The 9,990-nt window shown below is 36.8% G+C and overlaps 1 protein-coding gene across 2 annotated transcripts in view; it reads right to left on the bottom strand.

Annotated features, from left to right (window-relative positions):
• RAPGEF4 (Rap guanine nucleotide exchange factor 4) overlaps positions 1 to 9,990 on the bottom strand; it is a 142,161-nt gene that overhangs the window by 131,722 nt on the left and 449 nt on the right. The gene's annotated exons all lie outside the window — the stretch shown is intronic.

The raw sequence follows: 9,990 nt of genomic DNA, 5'->3' as shown, positions 1-9,990 counted from the left end.
CATACTACTACATATTTATGAAAATAAAGTGAATTAGCTCTGTAACACACTTCAAATGTGATTATCAAATATTATGAATCAGCAGGTAAGCCTAACACTAGCTGACAGCATTAGAAAAAAAATTATAACAGACTAAATGCAAACCACTAAGGACAGAAAGAAACAGAATTTTCCTAGGACATCATACTCAATCAGATGAAGAAATTATTCATGTATAAAGGCATAACAGAAAGAGAGATAACTACTAGTAATCATTAGACTTATCACACACTCAAATGTTGCTAGTTAATTTTACTGACAAAAATGTCCTTTCCACCAGTGGATGGGCTTATAATGAACAGAAGTCAGGCAGCTACAATGAGCAAAGACTAAGTTCACAAATACATCTCTTTATTCATCTTATTGTTACACTAACAGTGTAAGCACTCCCTCCAACAAGATTTTTTAAAGATTCCTCTTTGAAATCAAAGACTTTAAGGAATCCAAATCTTTGTCTCAGTGAAGAAACCCAGATCCTACTTGCATTGAATCTCAGTATCTCATCATTCTTATTAAATTATGTCTAGGAGGGATTAAATCTCTATTCTTGTTTATACTCCAATTTACCCTTATTAACTACAGATGAGAATAATAATTCTCTGGTGTATGCACTTGCTTCTACATCACAGTAACATCCTCTTAGCACTTCAAACTACAATCAACTACAATAGCTCTCTTTTGAAATATTTCATGTAAGATTTTCACCCATTTCTTTTTTTCTTGACTGTGCACTAGCTGACAAGTATTAATAAGCATTAACTCTCTTGTCAAAATCCTTTTAAGAAGATTAGGAGGTGCAGCTTGCAACAGATTTACAATCTACTTATACAAGATCCCTACTCAAACTACACAAAGTCTTGAAACACTAACTACCTTTATTTACGGACTCTCAAAAATAACAGCAAAACCCAACAACTCAAAAAGGTGAGATCATTCTCAGAAAATCATCCAGTTCAAGATTTAGCTGTTTGGTTAAGATAATGAATTCTTATTCATAAAAATTAACAAGGATTCAACTTGTCTGACAATAAGATGCCTTCGGATTTTTTTCAGAGGTCCTGGGAAATGTCCTCAGTGTTAAGGAGTAGGAATTAACAACATGTTTCCCAAGCTGAAGTGGCCCTTATCCTTAGGAGCACATGAAATTTTGCCTGTGTAAAATGTCAGACTGCAGTGTAACAGTAGTATTAATAGCACTCAAACTCATTTCTACTAAGTGTTTATAATCTATAGCAATGAATCTGGTTTCAAAAGCCAAGCATTAATTACTGAGAAAAATGTACCATGGCATCAATAAACTGCTTTTCCACAGGACTGCAAAACTCAGGCAAAGTCTGACCACTTTCTACAAAGCATCTTTTAATAAAATTATCATCATGGTAACTTGAAATTATCATTAACTTGACATTAATTATCATTAACTTAACATGAATCTATTTATGATGCCAAATTTTGTTTTCTGTTTCCCAAGTACAAACTCCCTAACCTGGAACATAAACAGGGCAGGACAACATAAATTTATTTCTTCATCATAGCTATCTTACTGTAAACTTGTTTTTGTAAAGCATAGTTTGGAGTAATACTTAAACAGCTGATGTTATAATATAGTCCTTAGACAATTAATGATTCAATCTATTAATAGAAAAGTACTACTGCTGGCAGATGGAGGATTATTCAAGCTTTATTTTCACTGTAGTACCACTTAAAAAAGGCAATGGTATTAATCCAAAAAAGAACCATTCCCCAGAACACAAACATACACTGCAAAAGTCAATCCCAAGGAATATTCCTACATCCCAATATGGCTCCAAAAGCCCCTGGAAAGACTTTTCCAAATACCTGCTAGTATCAGAGTACCCAAACAGTTCTCTGTGACCAACACTGTTGTTCAATCTCACTGAGTTTAGCCCTCCTCTGCTAACTACTGCTGGTGCAGATTTATTTCTGTTCTGCACTGTTACATTGATGCTGATGCTACTGAAGTATCCCTTCACTGCTGATGCTGCAGTTACAATCTCATATCCATGAGCGAACAAAGTCAAAAAATTTCAGTGGGTCTTCAGCTACCACTTGATTTTCTGCTAAAGCAGAAAATGGTCCTGTACCCATTTCTGAAATCTCAAGACCAATGTATGGAATAAGGACCATAGGTTAATCTAAAAGAATGAACAAATATATTAAACCAATTAAGATTCTCCAGCTCTCATTTGGTAGAGGTATGAGCTGGAGTAAAAGCATTTTAAAGCAGGTGAAGCACCTCCTCCCTAGACCACTCCACCCAATTTAAAATAAATTTTAAGTCAAACTGTGCTGACATCTCATTTCACTGTAGCCAAAGCCAAGGGGCACTTCAAGAGTAGCAAAGCAAGCCTACCAAATAAATTATTAGGAAGGGATGAAAAGCAAGAGTAATTTATTTTCACTACCCTACACGCCTTTCTGCTTTGTTTGACCCCAAAATGCCTTCTTATTTATATTACTAATTTGCCTCTTCAGAGCATAGTAAGTGATTAGCTGGCAGTAATGTTTTCACACAAAGCATCATCTGTCTTCGGCTTCTTCAACACAACATCACAGCATACATACATATGCTAGTGATAACATCGATGCTAGTTGCACATTTCTATTCAATTATGTCAATAAGAGATTGATTTTACCCCTCCTTATTTGGATGTGAAGATTTCAGAAGCATATTTTATAGACACAAAACAATTTTCTTGGCAATGTCTGCTTGACTACCTATGAAAGGCAATTATAAAGAAAATCTGCCCCAAGTCTATCCTCATAAGGCTGTTAAGCTCAACATGAGCTGACAGTGCTGGCAGCCCTGAAAGCCAACCACATCCTGGGCAGGATCAAAAGCAGCATGGCCAGCAGGTCCAGGGAGACAATTATCCCCTTCTACTCTGCTCTCATGAGACCCCACATGGAGCACTGCACTCAGCTCTGGAACCCTCAACATAATAAGAACATGAACCTGCTGGAGCAAGTTCAGAGGAGGAGCATGAAGGTGATGAGAGGGTTGGAGCTCCTCTCCCATGAACATAGGCTGAGAGAGAAGAGAAGGCTCCAAGGAGATTTTACAGCACCTTCCAGTACCTAATGGGGCCTACAAGAAAGCCAGAGAAGGAGAAGACATGTAGTGACAGGTCAAGGGGCAATGGTTTTAAACTGCAAGAGGATAGGCTGAAATTAGATATTAGGAATACATTTCAGATTCTGAGGGTGGTGAGGCACAGGAACAGCTTGCCCAGAGACACTATGGATGCTCCATCCCTGGCAGTGCTCAAGGCCAGGTTGGCTAGGGCCCTGAGCAACCTGGTCTAGTGGAAGCTGCCCCTGCCCATGGCAAGAGGGGTTGGAATGAGACAATCTAAGGTCCCCTCCAACCCAAGCCATTCTATAATTCTCTCTTGTATTTTTAAATGTAAACTACTCAAGCTCAAAGTTAAATACGGAGAGAGGATAACTTACAGTTCTTCACATACACAGCCTGGGTAAAGTATTTCTGCTCACATATAATATACATAGCTTTGTAAAAGAACCTATTTTGATTAAGTATTTTTAAGATTAAGTATTTGAATGAAACTACTACTTTATGTCCTTTTCTTTAGGCTCTTTCTCATAGTGGGTTTGACATTTGAGAAAAAAAGAAAAAACAGAACAGATGTGGTTTTACCTTCTTTGACAAGATGCCTCTAGAATTTTAAAATGTTTATTTCTATAAAATGTGTTCAAAAACCCGAATCGTGCTCTAACTGAATGAAAGCATTGGATTCCCTTCCCTTGATCTTTTTAAAACAGCAGTATTTCAATTCAGAGAGCAATGAACAGCCCACGAAAGATGAGCAGATGGATCTATTTCTTCTGCTGCTGAGACTGTAGAAAACAGCTAAAACACTAGAACAGACAAAATGAGTTCATCGCTGGGTTAAAACCAAAGCATCAATGCAAAGATGCAAAGGCAAACTCTGTGAGCTGGAAAGTACCAGTAACCCCTACCATGAGCTATTTAATGAATTTAATAGTACTTTAAAATATACTCAGCTGTGAAACAGGAGCAAGAAGACAGCACCAAGGAATGTCAATTAAAACCAGATCAATTCTCTATGCTCCCTGTACTTTCTTCTGCCCTTTCCTGACATGCAGAAAAACAATGCTGTAGGATGCAGAGAAATACTGGACCAACAGACCATCTTCCCTTAGTGAGAGCAGGACAAAACTGCAACTCTCTCCTCCACACAATGCTGTATGGCTCTTTGAGAAAGGAAAGTTTAAGAGTGGAATACCAATGATCTATCAAAGCACTTTAGACCTGTAGTAAGCCACTTAAATGCTAATAAATGAAGTTACTTTTAATCTGAAGTAGTTTCCAGGTAAGGGTTTACTTCAATGGCAACAGAAGATAATTAACTCCCACCAAGATAACTTTTCACTTTTTACAGTGGTATTACCAAATCCGTTTTCAACACTCACATTTCAGATCCTCTTTCCCTTGTCATGGGAAAAGCCCCATCATGAGGCTTTTAAACAATAATCACATTACTATTCTTTTCTCTTGCATGTCATTTTAAGCAACTTTGGGATTCCAACTCTCATTTTCTCTGACAAACAGGAAATAGAATTTTATTTAAAAAATGTTTCCTAGGACTCTTACACACCTAAATAATTCTGGAGTTTAGATTAAAAAAAAAAAAAACGGCAACACAAAATTGCCCGTGCTTAGTTTTCAGTTAATTACTACTGTCACCCACACTCAGAATCCCTGTGATAATCTCTCAGGTCCTGTACATAAGGTACAAGAAATACTGTAGATAATCCTGCTCCATGCAGGTACCAAATGGCCAGCCAGTTAAATGTAGACTGACTGGATGCCAGCTGAAGTCAGACAGAATTTGTTAGAGTGGAGTTCTGTCTTCCTTAGTGAGGACAAAAGGAAGGCAAATATAGGGGACTCTCCTTTACCTACCTCATTATCATATTACTCTATTAAATAATTTCGATCAATTTTGAAAAATTACTGGAGAGTTCAACAGAGTAACCAAGTGTGCTCATTTCTTTACACACCCTGATGTATCAATTGTGCATCCTTCCAAAAGATCAATTCTTAGACCTGTATATACAGTGGAATGGCAAAAGATGTATTTATTAGCTGATTATATTCGTAAAAAATTCTCTCAAGTTAAAAATACACTACCTGAACAATATAGACCTAGTAGGAAACAGACTCTTTTCCACCTTCATTTGCTGTCTACATAGACAGAATAATTCAAGAGAAATCAAAATGCAGAATTACGTTCCTTCATTTGTGAGAATTTTTATATATTATGGATGCTTTGTAATCAAGATGTGACTAAATTTATTGAATTAAACCTCCAAATTTCATAAACATAAACTGGAGCTCAGGACAGTTAAAATTCCATTTGACATAAGTAAATCCAGATGAAATTACATTAACCAGCACTGTAGCTTCATAATAAACATTAAAAGCACTTTAATATGAAGACAGACTCTGAGATACACTGCAAATGAAATCCGTAATTGAACAGTATGCAAGTGATGATATCCCTCCATTCAAACTCTGGCTACCACTATTCACCAATAACACCATGCCAAATGCACCTTTCCTGATTTAGGATCTGCATTGTAACAGCTAGTGAAAATTTAAAATTTACAGCAATAATGAAGTAAGTTTTACAGATTTACATTTGCATGCATTTTGGCAACTGACAAATTAAAGATGAAAGGGAAAGTCAGTTCAGGAAACATTCACGGATATTGATAAAACAGCAGAAATAGTAACTGATCATGCCAAATACAGAGCAGAAAATACAGCACAAAGGAAGTATCATTAGAATGATAAGCTTTGTTAAATGCAGCAAATTGTAAGATGCAGACAAAAACAGATGTCATACAAGATAAGAAAAATACTTGTAATCGGAAAATATCTGGTGAACACCTGACTTTGAGGGCACAATTTCAATTAGCTGGTTTGTTGGTTTTTTTATTCCTTTGCTGGAATAGAGAGATTTTTTATAAAAGAAATTTAATCTGTTCAGAGTATAGGATTTTAGAGATCAAATCCTAACAACATGTCAGAAAGAACTCAGGCAATGAGAGTTTAGACATGTTTACAGTATCATCTGGTGAAAGAGAAAACCTACAGGTGCACATGTAGCATACCAATCGTGCAGCCACTCCACCAGACTACCAACTAAATTTGAATGTATCATGTCCTAACTGTCCAATGTGCACATATTGCCTTGCTCTGCTGGGCTATGACAATGTTTACACACGCTGTGTGTAACTTACTGCAATCACATATAACAAATGGAAGCCTATATTGCAAATGTGTAAATCTGAGAGCAAAAATAAAACAGCTTGCTTAAAATACAACTCCAGCTCTCACTAGGATTTATCTGAAATCATATATTTGATGAAATGCACAGACTTACAAACAATTATTTTGGTTTTTCTAAGAAAACATGGAAAGGAAAAGGCTTTTTTATTATTCATCAAAGACTGCACCTTTGCACTGAACTAGAAAATGAGGTGCATGATGTGGAAAGATAAATCTGTTATTCATCGCTCTCAGAAGACTGCACCCTCACAGGAGTGCTGGAAAGCACTTGGGCTGTGTCTGTACAGCTCTGAGTTTCCACATATACTGCAGTGCCTTCTGCTGCTATATCCCCACACAGACTTGATCCAAGCATATACCAGCTTAGTCACACAGCACACAGAGAGAAAACACGAAGCACACAAGCCAACCGGAACTGCAGTATATATCCATAATTTTGTTCAGATGCAAACTACATGAAAATAGGGATATTCCTATGGATTTGTTACAAATAAAAAGGGAGGAATTTATAGTGGAAGTTTTACCAATTGCACAAAAATATTTTTAAAATAAAACAGCATCATAATGCAACTGTATTCATAATATTGCCCGATTATAAATTTATATCCCATTATCTTTGACATAAGTAAAGGTTACAGAGGATGACAAGCATTTTCTCTACTTATTCTACAACAATTCTCTCAGAATATCAATTCTTTATGCTAGTCTATCTGTATGCTCACAAGGGATCCCTTGTTTACTACTAAGCAAACAAAGCTTGCATCTCAAATACATGTTACACTGAACTAAAAAACCAAATCTTGATTCAAATATGTTGCTGTTATGTACCTTCAATCTGAATTTACATTCAAATCTGTGGGAAGAACAGGTCTGAGATACTACCCAGTACGCATTATTTCAGATTTTTTTAAACATAAATGATGCAAAACTAACAAGGATGACAAGGTTATAAAGGCTCAGTATGTACCAGAAGTCCTTGAAAAGCCCATTCCTACTTAAATAATTTAGAAGTCATTAGGCAAAGATCATAACATTCTTAGCACAACAGGCCAGTGAAGTTACATGCTTTGCCCTGTGATCCACTCCTCCAGTCTGTTAAGGCACTGAAGGTTACATTTAATTCAGAGAAAAACACCAGATGCCATAGCCAGCTATGAAATCCCGGGATCTCTAGCAGTTGTGCATGCTGTACATCCCTAAAAGCTTGCATCTGAATCCAATTAAAACTAATAACTCAATTCATAACTGGGACCAGATTTAGAGAAACAATAGTTACCTAAAAAATACTTTGTCTACCATTCAGTAAAGATACCGTCAAAATGGAAATTTCCTGGTCAGATGGTTTTTGGTGTGAAAGAACACATGAGAATAGAGAAAACATTCTTCCTAAGTTAACTGTACACACATGCATAAATCAGTGACCCTTTTTTAATTATGTGCAAAGCAGACATATAGAAAAGTGCTAAGATTAGAGGGGTACTTCTGCTGCCTAAGAAATCAGTGGTAAGGCAACTATTATTTTAAATGTAAAAGGACTGGTGTCCTCAAGAGAAAAATTATTCATATCTCCAGGTATAACCAGGATGTAGAGTTGCTCACTGCTGATCCTTTCTCTCTCCTGCAAAAATTAAATATTCTTGCTAGAGCACAGTGTTCTGAAATTTTCCTTACCTTTACACTTGTAACTTTATATGGAAATACTGTCCCAGGTATTTGATTTTTAAGAATCTTTGACTTTTGTGGCCAGTAACTACACATGGAAGCCATGTGGACAAAGCAATAGCAGTCCCAGCCCACAGTACCCTACAAAGTAATAACATTTCTCCTGTAAAATTTTGGCTGTTCTCCATTTTTATATGTGCTCTGATTTTAAATGTTAGCAGCTCCACTTCGACACACAATTTGGGGAAAAACCTGAAGAACAAATACAAAATACATTCATTTCTATACATGATGTATTTTGCTATTTCCGCTTTGAATTCTTTTTTTCCGCATGATTATACTGGACAATCCATACTACATGTTATTTTAATCATCTTTGTTGAGGGTCACTTAACATTCTAAAGCATACTGGTTTTGGAACTGCTTTCCTCCTGGAAATATATTAATTTACTTAAACATATTAAAACTCTATTTTAATAAAAACACATGGCACTCTATAGAGAATTTACTCATTAAATGATCCCATATTCACAGAATTCACACTTGGGATAGAAAATGCTATACAATTTTTAAAAGGTTTAAAATACGTAGACATTGATAATAATTCAAATTACTACACTGGTAAGATTATCTATAGAAAATAAATACACTTTAGAAACACAAGTGTGTAAGTTAATTAAAAACACTTTATCTATGTTTTTAGGTGGAAAAACACAATAAAATGCATAAGTGTACTTCCTATGATCACAAAGCAGAGCACAGCAAAGACCAGGAAAAAAACTACAATCATTCATTTAATGGGCTTTTCTTACATATAGGCTGCCTTCTGGGAAAGGGTAAGGCATAATTCTTAAGAGCACTTTGAACTGATTCTTTCCACTCCATAAATGGGTGCTACTAGCTTACTCCAAACAAAAAATGAAAGTTTCACCTTAATAGCTCTAATGAAATTTGTGTTACAGAGCGGGTCAGCTTTTTAATTATGACAGAGAGATTTCCAAATTAAATGCCACACATATGTTTCCTAAATACATCATCTACTCCTCAAGGCTATGTACTTCATTAAGCCCTGAGTTCTGGTTCACAATTTGGATCTCAGAGTGTATTGCATGTAGGAAAACAGAAACGACCGAATCACCAATCTTAAAGTACTGGGACTCATAGTCTCCTTCACATCTGCTCAATGTCAGTTTACAGAGAGGCCTCACTTTGGTTCTTAGACAGCTAGATTACCATCAACAGTTCTGTTTGCATTTACTTTACGAGTGCTTTCAACGTTCATAAACATTATTTAATCTGTAAGAGGTTAGTCTTAAGTCACATGTTACAGAGGAGGATCAGTGTGTGTAGGTGTCTAGAGTGTCTAGCCCAGAAGTTCCACTAACTTACGGTTTGCTACCTGGACTGATAAGGAAAACCTAATAGTAAGTGCAGTCCTACAAGACTAAGAGTTACCTGAAAAGGGGAGAAACTATGAGAAGGGGAAGATCCCCTCTATGTGCGCAAAGGGCTCTCTCCACAGCACAGCCCGAATGATGCCACCTGCCAAAAGCTGGCTCAGGATGCTCAGCTAACTGCTATACACCACGTAAGGGAATTCTCTCTGATCGCTTTCTTTCGAGCTCCATAGCGTATCTACGGTCTACGTTTTTGTTAACGACATTCCTAGACCACAGGAGACACAGTGAGTGTTCAGCCATTAAATGACTTCTGAACTAATCCAAGAATCAAAGATATGATTACAACAAAGGGCGTTCAAACCACCCGCCACGCGACTCGACATTGTGAGACTCTGGGCTGCAGCACCCGAGAGAAAGCACTGCAGAGAATTCTTAACGTTACTTTTTTAATAACAATAATTTGCCCGTATTTTTGGCAGCGCGCACACCAGCTCTGAGCACACGTCAGCCAGCCGTGCCTGCCGCCCA

The sequence above is a fragment of the Geospiza fortis genome, unplaced genomic scaffold (assembly GCF_000277835.1).
Source record: "Geospiza fortis unplaced genomic scaffold, GeoFor_1.0 scaffold112, whole genome shotgun sequence".
Taxonomy (NCBI): Eukaryota; Metazoa; Chordata; class Aves; order Passeriformes; family Thraupidae; genus Geospiza; species Geospiza fortis.
This window is presented reverse-complemented; position numbering and strand designations above follow the sequence as displayed.